At 32.7% G+C, this 20,104-nt stretch overlaps 1 protein-coding gene across 1 annotated transcript in view; it reads left to right on the top strand.

Annotated features, from left to right (window-relative positions):
* LOC114341395 (protein Smaug homolog 1) overlaps positions 1-14,941 on the top strand; it is a 51,964-nt gene extending 37,023 nt beyond the window's left edge. Inside the window, exon 8 of the mRNA XM_028292187.2 lies at positions 13,592-14,941. The gene's annotated coding sequence lies outside the window, so the exon portion shown is untranslated. The remainder of the gene's footprint in view (positions 1-13,591) is intronic.
* Positions 14,942-20,104: the final 5,163 nt, after the last annotated feature.

The following is a 20,104-nucleotide window of genomic DNA, read 5'->3' on the forward strand; positions in this document are numbered from 1 at the left end:
GATCCCTCTTCAGGTGAGTCATAACTTTGATTTTTTTTAATGGGAGAGTACATCATGTGATACCTTATTTAAAAGCTTTTGAAATACATACTGATTATAGCAATGTATAATACTTACGCAAAATTTCGGGCCAATGCTTTTTAAATGCATTCATTTTTTTTAAATCCTGAGAAAACTATTGAGAATTTTTGAAAAATTTAAACGCAGAATGAAAGATTACATTATTCTTCTTCTTCTTGTTAAAGTTCCCTCTCCTATCGGAGGTTGGATATCATAATGGCTATGGTCACTTTGTTGGCTGCTGCTCTGAATAGTTGTAATGAACTACAGTTAAACCATTCTCTAAGGTTCCTCAGCCAGGAGATGCGTCTTCTTCCTATGCTTCTTCTTCCTTGGAGCCTTCCTTGCATAATAATTCTCCTCAGCAACTCATATTTTTCTCCTCTGGTAATGTGACTCAAATATTCCAGTTTTCTAGTTTTTATACTTTTCATAATTTCTAACTCCTTATTTAAATGTCGTAGCACTTCAACAGTGGTAATCCTTTGAACCCACTGAATTTTCAATATTCTTCTGTAACACCACATTTCGAACGCTTCTATTCTTCTTATGTGTTGTCTCTTCAATGTCCAAGCTTCCATTCCGTATAGCAATATAGAAAATATGTAGCATCTTAGAGCCCTCAATCTGAGAGGCAACTGAAGGTCTTTGTTTGTAAGCAGTGTCTTCGTTTTTATAAATGCTTGCCTTGCAGTTTCAATTCGGACTTTAATTTCTTTGCTTTGGTCATTTCTGTCATCAACCCAGGTTCCCAGATATTGGTATGTCTTAACTTTTTCGATTTGGGTTTGCTCTATCATTAACCTTTCATTTCCTAGGGCCAAACATTATTACATTATTACCTAGGGCCAAAAGTCCCTAAAAACTTCTATATTGTTTATTTTATAAGTTACAGGGGCGGAAACGAAGAGAAAATTTAGTATGATCTTTAATTTAAAATATATCATTCAAAAGAAACTTTTTGTTTATTCTAAGGGACTTTCGGCCCTCGGTAATAATGTAATCTTTCATTCTGCGTTTAAATTTTTCAAAAATACTCATTAATTTTATCAGGATTCGAAAAAAATGAATGCATTTAAAAAGCATTTGACAGAAATTTTGCTCAAGTATTATACATTTTTGTAATCACTATCTCAAAAGCTTTTAAATGAGGTGTCAAATGATGTATTTTCCCATTTAAAAAAATCAAAGTTATGACTGCCACCTGAAGAGGGGGTCGTGTAAAGTTCGAAACACTGATGCTATAATATAATATGATTATTTTAAAAATCGACCTGTCCGAGCGTTTTGCTTATGTGCTAAATATAAATACGTTAATCTGGGGGGCGGGGTAACACTTATTCCAGAGCACTGTATAATATTACCTATCAAATTCTCACCTATATATAACTTTATTACGCAATACTCTATATGCAAATATAACTTATTTAAATATATTTATCTGTGGTCTATTAGTATTAAAATACGATTTCAAACGATAGTTTACGAAGTAACACAAATTGTCAAATAAATTCATTGTTTGAAGTTTGAACCTACAGATCTGAAGACGTTTTGAAAACAATGTTTAAATTAAAGACCTGTCTTGTTATTATACAGTGATAAGTGCGCTAAAAACCGGCAAAATAACGTAAAATATAGAAGATATAATGCGTTGTGAAATAAAAAGAGATGAAACTAGTAGAGGTTGCAAATTATCGTTAGAAATCTATAAATTTACATTATATTAAATAATAGTTTTCCACCTTTATACGTTAGCTAGTTAACTTCAGTCATAATTATTATACGCATAACGTTTAGTATGACGTCTAGAAAAATATTTTCGTTAGAGATCTTTTTATTATTAGTTTGATTTATAATTAAAATGGCTACTAACTACTTTTTTTTACTAGCTTGTGTATTAATGTATTCAATAATTTCTTCTAACATAAAAATTTCCCATTACGTATAATTATGACTGAAGTCAACTAGCCACGTTTAAAAACTATCTTTATCTCATACTATCTTACAACTTAATGTGTTTTCCATCTTATGCGTTTTTTGCCGGTTTTTAGGGCACTCATCACTGTATATTTTAAAAAATAAGGCTTTAAAATGATATTGTCAATATCTTTAAAATACACTCCTGAAACAACTGACAATTCATTTTGTTGCATAAAATTAATTTAAATAAGCACTTTATCGGACAACTAATAGGGTTTTTCAACGCTTCTCATTTGTTTCGGGTACTTGTTATATGTCGTATATTAATATACACAGATTATACAACATATGACAAGTTCCTGAAATAAATGAGAAGCGTTGAAAAGCCCTATAATAGAATGTTATTGATTTAATTAAATGAAAGAAAATATGAGTTCAAATTAAAACTAACGTCTGTACTCTCCCCCTCTTATACCTTTGCCAGTTTCTGGTAGTTGAAATTACCCATCTGCTATTCCCCAATTGGTTACAAATATTTCACGGAAGCTAATATTTTAGATCTGTAGCTAAATCTTCTTCCAATTGCTCTCACCTTCTCTCCCCTTTCTCATTCCCTTTCGCATAAGTTTCAACCACATATATTATGTGCAAATTTACAAAAGAATTCTAATTAAGTGGTAGTTTTAAATTTAAAATCATTCAGGACACATTTTCGGCGGTATGTATTTTAAAATGGTTGCTCATTTCCTAAAATATAACTGAACACAAGTATATATTATATGAAATAAAAAAAATAACATATAAGTTTATTTAAAATACGTTTATTTGCTATGACCTGACATAATCCCACTACTTTGCATGTTGAAAGTAATACAAACTTTATTTGTAACATTTTGATCTACAGATAATTTTGTATGAATATAACCTAACATAACCTCACTGACGTACGCACGAAATATATTTAATTATAGATATACAGTAGTATCTCATTATAATGGGGTATCTAGTTGGGGGTGAAAGTTACCCGTTTTCATGAAAGTCAAATTTATAAGAAATAAATCGCATAAATAAGTAATTCACTAATTTAGGTGAAGTAAGTATTGTATCACAGAAATAATTTATTTTGGCTTAGTTTTGTTTGGTACCTATACTGTTTCGTCGAAAGTGTTCCTAATATGTTAACACGTATTGAATAACAACATTTAAATGGTCTTTTACTTTGCTCAGCTTAATTTTTGGCTGAGTATTATACTAGCACGTATTTAGTCTTCAGTTCAAGACTGGAAGATATGATTGTCTTTATCTGCTTCAAGCCAGGACTCCACATCATCCAGCGAAACTGGTTCCCCTCCTACTTTCTATTGAATATCACAGTTTTTGTTTTAGTTGTCAACTTTGAATTACGACAATTTTTCCATGCTCGTGACTAAGTTTGTTTGACTTCTTTGACGATTTTTTCATCAAAGTTGAAAATTGCGATTCGAATACCGTACGATTTTTTTTTTAAATAATAGGGAAAATAGTGCTTGTAATCCCTTTGTTCCTGCTTCATAAGGAAATGGATATATGGACTGAAACATGGACGTTTTGTTAGATGGCAAGATCGCAAGATCATACATTTAATTATCTTGTCTTTAAGATATGTTTCCACAAGAATGTGTTTGGGGCAATATCTAAAAGAACCAAATTCTTTACTTTCTGGAATTTGTTCTTTATCGCCCTTATATGAAACCAATATGTGTTGTAACAAATTAGTTTTAAAACACGCATTAAGAGAACTATAATAAAGAACTGGAAGATTTCTAATTCCATTTTTTATTAATCGCGGTTCTTTGGTTTTGATACCATAACTATTTTGAGTTAACAAAAGAAATAATTGACAAATTCTAAAATAGTGTTAACTTTGTTTCTGATCTGCGGATGTACAATGATAAAGAAAGTAGTGGTAGCACCTAACCATGCAACTGCCACTATAGAGTACCGTAGATACCAAATTATTTAAAAAAATGCAAGGTCGCTTGTAAATGTATTTCTATTTGAATGAGCTTATATCCTCAAACAAGTATCATAACAATACAATGAAAAGTTATAGAATAACAATCCCGCTAAGTTTGTATTTTTATGATACCTATTTGAGGTAATAATCTCATTCGAATAGAAATACCTTTATACGCACCCTTAAATACACTAAGTATCAAAATTAACGGACCACCTTAAAAATGGGACATTTTTGATGTCTCGTATTGCCTAAACCTGTTGTCCGATTTGAATGTTTTTTTTTAGTATATTATAGCTTTATTCTTCAAGAATATCGATGTAATAATATTATTGCTAAAAAGGTAAGGTAAGGTAGTGTGTTTTTTCCTCAAAGTTTGGAACACCCTGCAGAACATTGTAGCGCATATAAAATATTGATATTAAAATTTGCTTTATAAACATATGTCCGCAAATGCTTCGTTTCCGAGATACGGGGTGACATGTTTAATTTTTTTCTTACAAACTGACGATTTATTTATTGCTCTAAAAGCGGTTGAGATATGCAAATAAAATTTGGTAGGTTTTAAGAGGTAGTTATTGCGCATTTTTTGACATACAATTAAGAATTTTATATTCACCATTGACGTGCATACGGGATGTATCTAAAATGTTTATACCCGTATGCACGCCAATGGTCAATATAAAATTCTTAATAGTATGTCAAAAAATGCGCAATACATACCTCTTAAAACCTACTAAATTTTATTTGCATATCTCAACCAGTTTTAGAGCAATAAATAAATCGTCAGTTTGTAAGAAAAAATTCAACATCCCGTAACTCGGAAGCAAAGTATTTGCGGACATATGTTTATAAAGCAAACGGTCATTATTTTTTCATGCAGAATTACCCCTTAAAGTTTGTCGCACTTATTTAGAAACACCCTGTATTGATGAAAGCATTGCTAGTTGTTAAAGTATTTAACTTTTTTACTATCCAACGTAAGCAAATGAATCAAAAAGCAAAATGTTAAGAAAGCCTAAGGCTGCAGTTGAGTTTTCATTTAAATATTTTATATATGCTAGAATATTCCACAAGGTGTTCCAAACTTTGAGGAAAAAACACACTATCATTGTTACACCCGGTATACAATGACACTTACCTTTTTAGCAATAATATTATTACATCGATATTCTTGAAGAATAAAGCTATAATATACTAAAAAAAAAAACACTCAAATCGGACAACAGGTTTAGGCAATACGAGACATCAAAAATGTCCTATTTTTAAGGTGGTGCGTTAATTTTGATGCTTAGTGTACATTACCTAAAATAATTTTGTATGTATTATACTATAAACTGTGTGAATCATAGTGTGGTCTCAGTTCCTTTCCGTTTTAAACAAAATTAAAGTTGGCAAGTTATAAAAGAATGACTTTTCTATCGTTTGGTTATGGATTATGTCAAGCGACAACTTTCTCCGTTATAAACAGTATCCATTATAATGAGGTTCGACTTCATTTTCCTAAAACATTACAATACGTTGATCGACCATAACCTAACCTAACCTCATTAACATACGTACACGTACAACATATTTATGTAGTTTTATTCATTGCTAAGAATGATACATTACATAATTTTTATTAACATAAGACATTAATACATAAATAATATTGATTGAATTTTTGGAAGGGTCATTTTTGGTCAACAACAATGTGGCCTATGATTATGACAATTTTGGTGCTCGCAGCACATACATCTTTATTTTAAAGTGTACATACAAACATATATGTTTTAACTGCTGGCAGATTATTTTTATTCGACTTTTTAATCTGGCTATACTTGTTTTTATGTTTAACCATTGTTGTGTTAGAGAAGGCGAAAACGGCGGGTTCGTTGGAAAAAATATTCCCATGAGATTTTTTTGCATAATCACATTCGTGAGACACCCCAGAATAAGGTTCAAGAAGTCGCCCACGCGAAAAGTGGTCCAATTTTTTTTAACATTTTTTTTAATCAAATTGCAAAAAATCAATATTTTCGGCCCGGAGATTTTTTTTTTGATTATTCGGACCATTCCGGACAGAAAAGGTCTCTTATAATTTTTCTCTAAAGTTGATCGTGTTCGAGTTAAAAGCAATTTAAAATTTGAAAAACGCGAAAATGGCCATTTTTAAGACTTAATAACTCAGTTAAAAATGATTATTATAAAAGTCAGAAAGTGACTAAATCAAATTTAAAGCTCCCCTTCATGATCCTGAAGAAATTTGTGTCATTAATTTATTACTAAGCTGTTATTTTTAATTATTAATAATGAGTGGTAAGATCGTATTGTAAATGTGAGCGTGAGTGAGATGCGCCATTGGACTGCCTGAATGGCATCTCTTTTGCACTCATCATGGACGGCCGCCTAATACGTGCATGTCGCTCATTATTTTTACTTAAAAATAACAGCTTAGTAATCAAATAATGACAAAAATTTCTTCAGGATCTTGTAGGGGGGCTTTAAACTTTGATTTAGTTATTTTCTGACTTTCATAGTAATAACTTTTACCCGAGTTATTAAGCCTTGAAAATCGCCATTTTTGTTTTTTTTTTTTCAATTTTAAAATGCTTTTACCTCGAAAACTATTAACTTTAGAAAAAAATTATAAGAGACCTTTTTTATCAAGAATGGTGCAAAAACCTAAAAAAAAAATTGTTCCGGCCAAACATATTGATTTTTGCAATTTGATTAAAAAAAATTGTTAAAAAAAATTGGACCACTTTTCGCGTGGGCGACTTCTTGAATCTTATTCTGGAATATCTCACGAATGTGAATATGCAAAAAACTCTCATGGGAATATTTTCTCCAAAGAACCCGCCGTTTTCGCCTTGTCTATGTGTATTTTACCGGATTTATTATTGTTTTGTACAACTTGATTGTCGTTTTAGAGACTGCTCAGACTACTTTTGACTGCTACCAAAAGATCTAAATATGATTGACAGATTGTTAGGTTTGGCCTGTAACACTTTATTATAGTGACTATGAACATCTGTAAAATAGCGCCTTTAACGCCCACTCTAACTTCTTTGTCATTTCTCTCTCAAAGAAACTGCTTTCTACTTTCTTTTATACCGCCATGTTTTCTTTTAATTTTGCCATTCATTCTTTATTTGTATATAATATTCGTTATCGGGAGATGCCTCTGAGATCATTATTTGATCTTCTACAAAGCTTAATATGTATAAGTTCATCGACATTGTTTCTTCAATTAGACCGGGCAATATAGTCGCCCCCGCTAGCGAAATTATTCCGATTCGATTTTTTTGCACAAACACACTCAAAAAGAGGTTCTTATAATATATCCACAGGGTGCCGGGCGGTGCCTTGGTCGAAAAATTGTTTAAACAATTTTTTTAAAACAAATTCACAAAAATAATTTTTTAATTTCGAACAATTTTTTTTTAGATAATTTGGGCCATTCTGAGCAAAAAATATCTCTTGTCATTTTTCTCTAAAATTGATTGTTGTCGAGTTATACGCGATTAAAAATTTGAAAAATGCGAAAATGGCCATTTTCAAGGTTTAATAACTCAATTAAAAATTATTATTATGAAAGTCAAAAAATGACCAAATCAAGTTTCAAACCCCTTCTTCAAGGTCCTGAAGAGATTTTTGGCATTATCTTATTACAAAGCTGCTATTCTTAATTATTAACAATTAGCGCTATTGTCCAGATGTATCGTCGCCCCCGTTAGTGAAATTATTCCGATTCGATATTTTTGCACAAACTTACTCAAAAAGATGTCCTTATAACATATCCACAGGGTGCCGTGCGGTACCGTGGTCGAAAAATTGTTTAAACAATTTTTTTTAAGCAAATTCACAAAAATAATTTTTTCACTTCGAACAATTTTTTTAGATAATCTGGGACATTCTGAGCAAAAAATGTCTCTTGTGAATTTTCTCTAAAATTAATTGTTGTCGAGTTATACGCCATTTAAAATTTGAAAAATGCGAAAATGGCCATATACTGTACAACAATCAATTTTAGAGAAAAATTACAAGAGACCTTTTTTGCTCAAAATAATCCAAATTGTCCAAAAAAATCGTTTGCGATGAAAAAATTATTTTTGTGAATTTGTTTAAACAATTTTTCGACCACAGCACCGCCCGGTACACTGTGGATGTGTTATAAAGACCTCTTTTTGAGTAAGTTTGTGCAAAAAAATCTAATCGAAATAGTTTCGCTAACAGTGGCGACGATACAGTTGGACTATAGTGCTAATTGTTAATAATTAAAAATAGCAGCTTTGTAATAAAATAATGCCAAAAATCTTTTCAGGGCCTTGAAGAATGGGATTGAAGCTTGATTTGGTCATTTTTTGAATTTCATAATAATAATTTTTATTCGAGGTATTAAGCTTTGAAAATGGCCATTTTTGCATTTTTAAAATTTTTAATCGCATATAACTCAACAACAATTAGTTTTAGAGAAAAATGACAAGGGACCTTTTTTGCTCAGAATTTTGTGAATTTGTTTAAAAAAAATTGTTTAAACAATTTTTCGACCACGGCACCGCCCGGCACCCTGTGGATATGTTATAAGAACCTGTTTTTGAGTAAGTTTCCGCCAAAAAATAGAATCGGAATAATTTCGCTAGCGGGGGTGACGATATTTGCCGGTCTAAATGTCTTTAAAGTGTTTTCCATGTTATTTTAAATACTACGGTAGCTGTAGACTTTTATAAGTAGAACTTTTATATAAAAGTCCTTTTCTTTAGATTCCTTACGCTTCTCGTTCCCATTTTAATGAATGCTTCCCTGAGTTCTTATCGTGGTACTGAGTCGTAAGCTTTCCTTAATTCCACATACTATGTTTTTTGTTTTTTTCCTTTCTAGCAGTTGTTCGAGTACGCCAATGTTGTTGATGGATGCATCCACCTTTCAAAAAATCTATCTGGTATTCACCGATTTTGTTCTTCGCCTTAATTTACTTTCTATTACTTTTAATAGGTATAAGTTACGACAAAGCAGTAGACCTGAAGTAAAAAAAAAATATCTTGGCAGATCATATCTTGCGTTTTGATGAATTTCATTTATCGTTTCCTATTATCTACAAATCTTCTGGACGTTTACGTTAAAGAATATACTTTAACAGATGTTAGTAATGAAAATAGAGAGTAATAGACGAAAAGTTTACATTATTTTTAATGTAATTGATATTCAAGTTGTTATATGGTCAAATTATGTAGAATAAAACATTTTATAATTATAGAATAATTCGGGATTGTTTAGTAAGATAGTTTTCTGTATGTATTACGATCTAGTTATCTTACTACTTGAATTGTGAAAAATTTTGAGGATTTTAAAATTGATTACTGTTAACAATTTATCTGAAATGGCGCTCATGAATTAAGGTTGGTTTCGGATTCTGAAATGTCTTGCCTTTTTTACTTTGAGAGAAGAGAATTCGTGGTGTCATCCGTTATGTCAAAATCTATCTCTTCAGTCAAGAGTCATCAGACTGAGGGTCGATTTCTCATACATGTGTTAATCTATGGTTCAATTGACTGAGGTTCATCCTTGAACTTCGGTTTTGTTTGGAAATGCAAATATCATTGTCAGTTCACGTTTTACAGCTTTCGAGAAATGCCAATAGATGGCAAAAGGTAAAAAACTATCGCCATTTTGTATGACCTTTTTTTATGATGTTTCTGAATAAAGTTAAAGTACCCCGCACAAACCTTATGGAAATTAGGACCCAGTGGATTTCGTTCATACTTTGGGAAAATACTCTTTGCAGCATCCTGATGAAAAGTTCTCAAGGGCACAACTCAATCGTATGACGGATTTTCAAGATCTAGAGGCACAAACTCGGAAAATTATAAGATTTACTGGGTATTCCAATTCCCTGAGTTACTGGTTATCTGACAACATGTAGAATTTTGGATCAAAGAAAAGTACTAGTAGTCTAGGATTTTTTCCTGGCTATCCAATGGTGACCTTTACTTTGACCTTGACCTTCAACGGACGTCATCTTCTAGAGTTTCGAGGGTTTTTGGCATTAAATTGATATAAACAGATTACTCATGGGTTTTTGGGATTGCTAAACACGAATATGCCATCAGAATTGACCTCCGGAGGACGTGGTGGCCAGGGCCACTGCAAGGGACGTCATCTTCTAGAGTTTCGATGGTTTTCGGCATTTAATTGATGCAAATGAATTACTAGAGGGTTTTTTGAGGTCGCTAAACACGAATATGCCACCAGAACCGACTCCCGGAGCACCTGGTTTCCAAGATCAATGAAAGGGGCTCCTGGAGTTTCGAGGGTCTGTGGGGTTGATTCGTTATAGGTTTTTGGGGTTGCTGAACACGAATAAGTGATCAGCACAGACACAGGAGCACCTGGTGCCTAAGACAGGTTATCTTCTGGAATTTCGGAGGAATCAAATGGATTACTCTTAGGTTTTTAACTCCAGAAGATAACCTGTCTTAGGCGCCAGGTGCTCCTGTGTATGTGCTGATCACGTATTCGTGTTCAGGAACCCCAAAAACTTATAACTAATCCGTTTGCATTAATTTAGTAGCAAAAACCCTCGAAACTCCAGGAGCGCCTTTCATTGACCTTGGAAACCAGGTGCTCCGGAAGTCGGTTCTGGTGGCATATTCGTGTTTAGCGATCTCAAAAAACCCTCTAGTAATTCATTTGCATCAATTAAATACCGAAAACCATCGAAACTCTAGAAGATGACGTCCCTTGCAGTGGCCCTAGCCACCACTTCCTCCGGAGGTCAATTCTGATGGCATATTCGTGTTTAGCGATCCCAAAAACCCATGAGTAATCTGTTTATATCAATTTAATGCCAAAAACCCTCGAAACTCTAGAAGATGACGTCCGTTGAAGGTCAAGGTCAAAGCAAAGGTCGCAATTGGATAGCCAGGAAAAAACCCTAGACTACTAGTACTTTTCCTTGATCCAAACTTCTACATGTTGCCAGATAACCAGTAACTCAGGGAATTGGAATACCCAGTAAATCTTATAATTTTCCGAGTTTGTGCCTCTATATCTTGAAAATCCTTCATAAGATTGAGTTGAGCCCATGAGAACTTTTTATCAGGATGCTTCAAAGAGTATTTCCCTGGGACCTAATTTCCATAAGGTTTGTGCGGGGTACTTTAAGTATTTATAGTCAAACAGTCATTTTATTAATTATAAATAAATATAATAAAAACAAAAATAATGTTATATTCTGACCGCGTTTCATGTCAAGTGGCAATAATATCTACAACGCATGCGTAATCCTTGAAATCATCTGAACTGAGTTCTGAACGGCCGAATTTCAGCGTTCAAGCTGAACCTAGTTTAAACTGCCATCGGTTGAACGTGAATTGAGAAAGACGATTTTGACTTTAAACTGACGTTCACTGGTTAAACTGGAGTTGAACTCGATATGAGAAATCGGCTCTGAGAGTCGTAGCTGGCTTGAAATTGTTTGGATTTCATTAGGAGGGGGTAATATACACATGGCAAATAATAATAGTCTTCCACTTCCCAAATATTTTCTGACGGTTTTTTGATTTTTTTTTTTTTTTTGTAAGAACTGATGCTATTTTCTAAAAATTAGACCATATTGGGTCTAATGGCAAGTAATAAATAATTTCAAAACTTTTGTGTCACTCAGTATGTTTATAAATTTTGGCCGCGTTTCAAAATGACGACCGCTCTATCCAGCTATAAGCTCTACGCTCTATGGAGCTATGACGACCATTTCACTATCATATTAAAACTAGTCCATATTTTTTACACTGTCGCCATCGCACATTGTAAGGCCGCCATTTTGAAACTCCACTGAATCGGACTCTAAGAGTGACATAAGAGCTTTCAAATAATGTATTTCTTTATGTGTAAAATATTTAAAAGTGGCGTTTGTCCGTTGTTTGTGATGTTACGTCACTAAACGGCATACAAACTATGAACAGGTGCCCTATTTCAGTAGTTATCTACACTAAAATCACAACAAAGATGCACCATGGTTTGTTTTTAAACCAGAAGCAGTAAACTAAAAAGACAGATTCACACCCAAGAAAGTCACTAGAAAAATCACCAAATACATCTTCTTTTTGGTTGATCATATCGGCCTTCGACGGTAATCCATACATATTATATTATAAATACTAATACGTCGCTAAAGAGTTCTAAAAACAACTTTTTTTTATATAAAAGCAGTCTAAAAATCTAAAAATTAAAGGAGTAACGCAGAAAACACAAAAAATCGCTGATATAACTTTTAACCTATGAAATGTCAATAGGGTTTTTCATTCACAGTCATTTGTTTCGAGCTTTTGTCATAATCTCGTATAATCCGTGTATATTAATATTATACACAGATTATACAACATATGACAGAAGCTCGAAACAACTGACAATCGATGAAAAGCCCTGTAGTGTCAAAATTTCATAAATGTTATTAGTGTCAAAATTTCATAACAGTTGAGTAAACTTGCCTGAGTTTAGGCCAATTACAAACGAGTATTACAAGTCAGCATTACAGGTCAATTTAAATTACTCGTCCTGGGACATTAAAAACAGACCATAGAAATAAACAAACTAAGACACGTTGAATGTTACAAGGAGCACTCCCAAATCATTATTTACAATGTATATACATTCTAAATCCCAAATCATGATTTACAAAATTTATACATTGTAAATCATGATTTGCAAGTGCTCCTAGTAAAATTTAACGTGTCTTGTTTTGTTTATTTCTAGTGCATCTTTATTGTGATTTTAGTATAGAAACTTATTGATTTAAGTTTTATAGTTCAGAAAATAATTTATTTTTGTGGAGGAAGGGAGACTGTATTTACATGGCTTCGAAAATTTTAGAGCATATCTTCGGTCTCATTTTATTTGTTCAAAATATACATATTTACCACATATGTTCAAGCTGAAGCTGTACTTGTTTATTTTTGTGCTTTTCTGAGTTTTCTTAATTTTTTCTTCGTTTACTTTTATTTGTTATCATTTACATGGTGGTATTTACTTCGTTATCACTATTTAAGTTTTGTCTTGTCTCTTCTTAATCTGTCCCTATAAAACTATATTTTTCATTCTCATTTTTCAGTTCTCATTATTTTCCTTATCCATCAAGATCTTTTTCCATCTTTGCTTGATATTTTTGGTTCTGCCATGTTTCTTACAGTCTTTATTCGCCATCTTCCTGCAAGAAATCACCTACGATTGTAAATTGTTTAACATTAACGTTCTAAATACAATAAATCAATTTTATAATTCTCTGAAAAAATTAGATACGTAATATAATGTGTTGCCTACTTTACAGACGTGAGAAATGGCACATGACAAACGTCATATATTAAAACCATTAAACACTTGGTTATCGCGAATAGGGCTTTTTATTCACAGTCATTTGTTTCGAGCTTCTGTCATGTGTCACATAATATTAATATATCCACGTCATACGTTATTATATATACCAATGATACAAACCAAAGACGTATGACGTAGATATATTAATATTATCTGACACATGACAGAAGCTCGAAACAAATGACAATTGATGAAAAGCCCTATTGAAAGATTTAATTCCAGCCTATATTGTCTAAAAATGCAGTATTTTAATTACAGATTAGCTATAGGGTTCCCGAAAAGTCAATGACAGGACTTTGTGTTTTAAAACGAACGTTTGGAGATGATGAGTGTATTTGATATTTTTATATGGTGTGGAAAATATATGTACCTATAGGGTGTCTTAAAATTGTTGCATAGTACATTAGAGTGTGTTTAAAAGTGCCGAGACTTCTTTACTCTTTTCTTACTCTTCTTAGTTTCATTTAAAATATATTCATCCATTATATTTTATACAAGCTCTTTTCTCTTCAACCTAGTATTTTGGTGTTGTTGATCGTTTGCTTCTGTTAATGAACAGGCAGTCATTTTTTTCTATAAGAATCTTTGAGAGTCATAATAATCATTAGGAATACAGTTTTATAATACACTTACGCAGCGATATTTCCAATAATTACAGCAAACGTCAATTACCATGACTGTGTGTCAATTCAGATAGACTTAAGCGTGCCATCATCTACGATTTACTTTATTACTAATTTTTCACTAAAGAGTAATGGCACTTTAATAAATAAAGTTGAAGCAACATTTTTTAAATTTCTTTCTCATTATTGCTTCAAATTAATTCAATTATAATGCGATATTGTGACCTAACCTAACTTAATCTATATGCCGAACACGCAGAAATGAACTATAGCTGAATTTCGTGTCGATAGTGTATAGGTAACCCCTCAACTTTGCATTAATCTTTTAATAAGATTACTGTCTTATTTTTTCAAACGACTTTTAATAACAAAAATATTCTTTTTGCTTTCGGAATATCGTTGAATGTACTTGTCGATTAACTGTTGAAGATTACACTGACGAATACAATGTCAATACTTATCTTGTTAGCAAGATGGGAGGTACGCTCTCATTTTGTTAAAACATACTCTTTCGAAGAGCGCCTTGTAAACTATATATTGAAATCTAGAAATTAAAATTCAATAATTTTTAAGTTCTACTCTGACTCAAAAACAAAAATTTTGAATTTGATTTTTTGTAACCCTAAGAACATCCTGTAGGTACACCATTAAGTGTATATTACAAATGTTTTATTTTTAGTTTTACGTTAAAACTAATATTGTTTATTTTACTGTTGTAAAGCCAGTGGCGTAAACATTTTTTTATGTTTAGTATTAAACGTATTTATTTTATTGGAAACAAAGAATATTTAGTCAGAATTTGTGTTTTCTCGCCATTGGTACTTACTTTTAATATGTTTTTAACATGCGAAAATTATGTAAAGTCTTTATATTGTGGATAGTGCATGTAATATGTGATTGTTTGTGTGATAACTGATTGACATTTTTGTTTAAAACTGATCAAGAAGACTGATTTCTATCTAAATAGATATGACCTAACTACAAATGTGTCTTATTTTGTACCCGCCCCCCTTTTATGTAATAGTAATCTTGACTCTATTCAAATAAAAATATAATGTTTAGGAAAACGGCCTGTTCATATGGTTGTGGTAACCATATGAACAGGCAGGTTTTAGAAAAGGCTATTCAACTTACCCTGTCAACACGGCCGTAATAAACGAAATGCAAAATTGTATACACTCTGAGCTTCGCTGGTGTCGCTCCTAGCGGATTACTAATGCAACTTTCACCGGTAATTTTTAAATTTATTATTTAATTGTTATCGCTTAATATTTACAACACAAAAAAGTAATTAAATTGTAATCGATTTTTTAAAGATTTTGCTAATCATTTTAACGTTCTATTAATGAAATTTTAATTTTTTACTTCTTCACAATTATCGTGTAGATGGCGCTTAGATTAATTTATAATTACATATTACGGAACATTAAAAAAACTTAAATTCAGTATTTAAAACGTAAGTATATTTAAGGTAAAAATATACATCAGAGCTTTGACCAACTAATATTATTTCCTATTAATGTTTTTAATTTCAATGTTTTAAATTAATCACTTTGACATTTATGTCCAATTTCCAGTAAAAGCTTACAGACTTGTCACTACTGGCGCTCGCGAATTTTTAATTATCCCCTCTACCTACGAGCTCATAGCGTATACAGTCGAAAAAATGAAAGAATACCCATGAACAATACATCAATAACTTATTTTGTATTTTGTATAAGTTTTTTATTATCGAACATAAACGAATGAATGTTAACAACAGAATGTTAAGAAAACCTGAGGCTATAGTTAGGTTTTAATTTTAGTATTTTATAAATGCTAGAATATTCCACAGGGTGATGCGAACTTTGAGAAAAAAAAACACAATTTGATCTTGTTTGTTTGAAAACAAACCCGGTATACAATGAAAATTTACCTGTTTAGCAACCATATTATTACACTGGTATTATTAAAGAATCGTGCTATAACATGTTCAAAAAATCACTTAAATCGGCCAACAGGTTTAGGAAATATTAGACATCAAAAATGACCAAATTTTTAATTGGGCCAATTTCTATGCACGTAAGTTTATAATTGTTTCATGGGCTACCCTTTCGATTTTCTGGTGTATTTCTTCAAATTTTAAAATTGTTAAAAATGGTAAATTCTCGAAAAATAATGTTAATACGTTATTTTTTGACGAATTGGAGCATCCCAGCAATTGCTTTTCCCTTGAGGAATCGTAGAAAATCTAAAAAACGTCAGGTTTTCTACACAACTTTAATAGAACTATAGCTTCTAACGTGCATACAAAGTACACACACAATATTTTTCTCTCTATTAATAAGTTCAACTATATACAGGGTGATTGATTAGTAGGGTAAAGCTCAATAGCTCCGCTATAGTAATAGATAGCAATAAAAGTTAATAACAAAAATTTTAGCCACCTTTGAGCTTCACATTACAAAATTAGTTAGAATGTTACAGAGTGTTCGATAACACAGTGGCAGACCAAACTTATGTTTTTTTAAATGGAACACCCTATATTTTATTTTAAATTCGAAGTCCTGTTAACTTCTCCATCACAAAAATATAAAGGTTTGTTATGTTATACAAAGTTATAACCAATTTTATATGAAAATCGTAACAAGTTCAACTCCCTGTATAAATACAAATAAGCAAAACAACAATGGTTTACTAATGCCATATTTTTTAACGTATTGTCAAAATTTTCAAGAATGGTCGATATTGCTAATTTTCTTTATATCAAATACAGGGTGAGTCAAAACGCAAGTACATTATTTTCTCAGTAATGTTAAATTGAACACCCTGTATTTTATATCACTATTGAAAAATCGGCCAACAGGTTTAGGAAAAATGAGACATCAAAAATGATCAAATTTTTAAGTGGGCCGATTTCTTTGCACGTAAGTTTATATACTCAGAAATCAACAAATTCAACTACATCTTAGATCTAAGTTTTTGATGCATGCAATATTCCGATATTAACATATGGGCACAAAATGAACAATCACAAGCAAGAATATTAATATACCCAGAGTCACTCAACACGCGATGGAAAGAGCAATGCTAGTCATATCACTTATAGGCGAAGCAATAAAGCACTAAAATCGAAGCAATAAAGCACTTACATCCGAAAGAAAACGACAAGACGGATCTTAATAATTCTTTTTGTATTCGATTCGTGAATGCGCCAGGAAACTTTGTGACCCCGAGCCATGATATAATATTGAAAAATTGCATACAAAAAATGCATTCTTAAAGTGCATCTCAAACAGACGATAGGAAAAATTCAGAACTCGTCAATTATCGGCGTAAATGAGTTTAATTTTGTCACTCTGGGGTCGCTGAAAACAAATATGACGTCGTAAGTGATCTCCGGAGTACCTGGTGCCCAGGGTACCTACTGTTTACCTCGTCATTAAAATTCATTAAAAAATTAGTCAAAATCAATGCTCGTAGGGTTTTAGGGTCACTAACGACTATAATGACATCGGAAGTCATCTACGGAGTACCTGGTGCCCAGGGTACCTACTGTTTACCCCGTCTTGTGGAGTTTTCGGCAAAAAATTAGTCAAAAATCATTACTTGGGGGTTTTTGGGATCCCTAACGACGAGTATGACATCGGAAGTGATCTACGGAATACCTGGTACTCAGGGTACCTACTGTTTACCTCGTTTTCTGGAGTTTTCGGCAAATTCATTAAAAAATTAGTCAAAATTCATTACTCGGCGGCTTTTGGGGTCTCTGACGACGAATATGACATCGGAAGTGATCTCCGGAGTACCTGATGCCCAGGGTACCTACTGTTTACCTCGTCTTCCGAAGTTTTCGGCAAACTTATTAAAAAATTAGTCAAGAGATCAACAGTAGGTACCCTGGGCACCAGATACTCCGGAGATCAGTTCCGATGTCATATTCGTCGTCAGCGACCCCAAAAACCCCCTGAGTAATGATTTTTGACTAATTTTTTAATGAATTTGCCGAAAACTCCCGAAGACGAAGTAAACAGTAGGTACCCTGGGCACCAGGTACTCCGTAGATCACTTCCGATGTCATATTCGTCGTTAGTGACCCTAAAACCCCACGAGTAATGATTTTGACTAATTTTTTAATGAATTTTAATGACGAGGTAAACAGTAGGTACCCTTGGTACCAGGTACTCCGGAGATCATTTACGACGTCATATTAGTTTTCAGCGACCCCAAAGACCCCAGAGTAACAAAATTGAAAATATTTCCGCCAATAATTGACGCGTCCTCAATTTTTTTATTATCTGTTTGAGATGCACTTTAAGAATGCATTTTTTGTATGCAGTTTCTCAATATTATATCATGGTTCCGGGTCACAAAGTTCCCTGGCGCATTCACGAATCGAATGCAAAAAGAATTATTAAGATCCGTCTTGTCCTTTTTTTTTCGGAGATTCAGTGCTTTATTGCTTCGACTATTAAGGACAGGAACACAAGCCCATGGATAAGACAGAAAACTAAAGTCACCGATGTGGTACAAAAATCATTAAAATTGAAATGGGAATATGCTGGACATGTAGCTAGGAGCGATCTAAACAAATGGCACAGAACAATTCTAACCTGGAGACCCTACCAACACAAAAGATCCAGAGGCAGATCTCCTATAAGATGGACAGATGATCTGAAACGGACTGCCGCGAAAAATTGGTGCGGTAGTGATTGGCATCGTTATTTTAGGATATCATGGATGGACAAAATATCAAATGGTCAAACCGGCAAACAGGTGTATGTTCTCAAAGAAATTGAAAGTGTGTAAAAAAATTTTTAATAATCAGCTAAGTACTTTCAACACATAACGTGCCATCATCAGAGCTTCGTCCTCTTATAAATCCTTCATAGAAGAGTAATTGTTAAAATTCACATGATAAATCATGGATACTGGGCAAAAGCCACAGATATCGGGTATAAAACCCTTAAAATTAAAAGTTTATCACATCTATATTCTTTTTTAGTTTAAAATTACAACATGGCTGCGTCAAACCATTGTGAGTTCACCACCTGTTTGCCGGTTTGACCTTTTTAGAAGTGTGTACAAGTCATACAGTCTGTTTCAATTTAAAATATCAAATGCCAAAATACTCCATAAACTTAATAAAGAGAAGGAAGTAATGTGCACGGTGAAAAGAAGAAAATTATAATATTTCGGCCACATCACATGAAATGAAACGAAATATAACCTGTTAAAATGCATTTTGCAGGGAAAGGGGAATGGTAAAAGAGGCGTGGGAAGAAGAACATCTTGGCTCAGGAACTTGAGTATTAGTACCTGGTTTGCGACATCCATTACAGGGCTTTTCAAATCAGCAGCTAATAAGATTATTATTGCCAGAAGCCAGAATGATTGCCAACATTCGTAACGGATAGGCACCAGAAGAAGACCATACGTAAAATTTCAGGACTTTCTTGCGAACGTGTATCGACAGGTTTCTGTTATATACCTACATAAACATAAAACTGCCATTGGCCAAGTTATGCCTGTTGGATGTAGCGTGTTCTGACCATTGACCAAAAATATGATCGTGTGACCACTTCTCAACAGTATTTGGACCTTATGAAATGCCTGTCATCAGTTGATAACGGTTGATGAAACCTGGATCCACTACTAGACCAGGGCGCTTCTGTAAAAATGTTAGTACATTTGGATGTTGAGAGGTGACTCATATTTTTTGGCAGAAATTGTTTGAAAATAACCCGTATAATAATATTTGAGTTATCCTCCCACTCAAAAAGGTCCGGCACATTGTTTAAATAATCAAAATGCCAAAATATGAAGGAAAAATTCGATTTTTTTCTTCGTTTTTTGATTATATCGTTATAAGTATTCATTTCCGAGAAAAGTTGCACTGACATAAAAGTTGCGTAATTAAATTTTCTACAATATAGGATTAGTTAAAAATTGTCACTCTTGTTGCAAAATAGCAATAATTGCGAAAAAAAAACCATAAAAAACAAGTATTGACATTTTACGTTTTTCAACCATTTATGCTACACATATTTCACCCTGAAAAACTTTATGATATATTAAAACAATACTGTAAATTTCATTAAGATCGGTTTAATAGATTCTGCAAGATAAATTTTGCAATCCTGCATTCGCAAAAAAATTCAATTTTTCA

This window comes from Diabrotica virgifera, chromosome 1, assembly GCF_917563875.1.
Source record: "Diabrotica virgifera virgifera chromosome 1, PGI_DIABVI_V3a".
Taxonomy (NCBI): Eukaryota; Metazoa; Arthropoda; class Insecta; order Coleoptera; family Chrysomelidae; genus Diabrotica; species Diabrotica virgifera.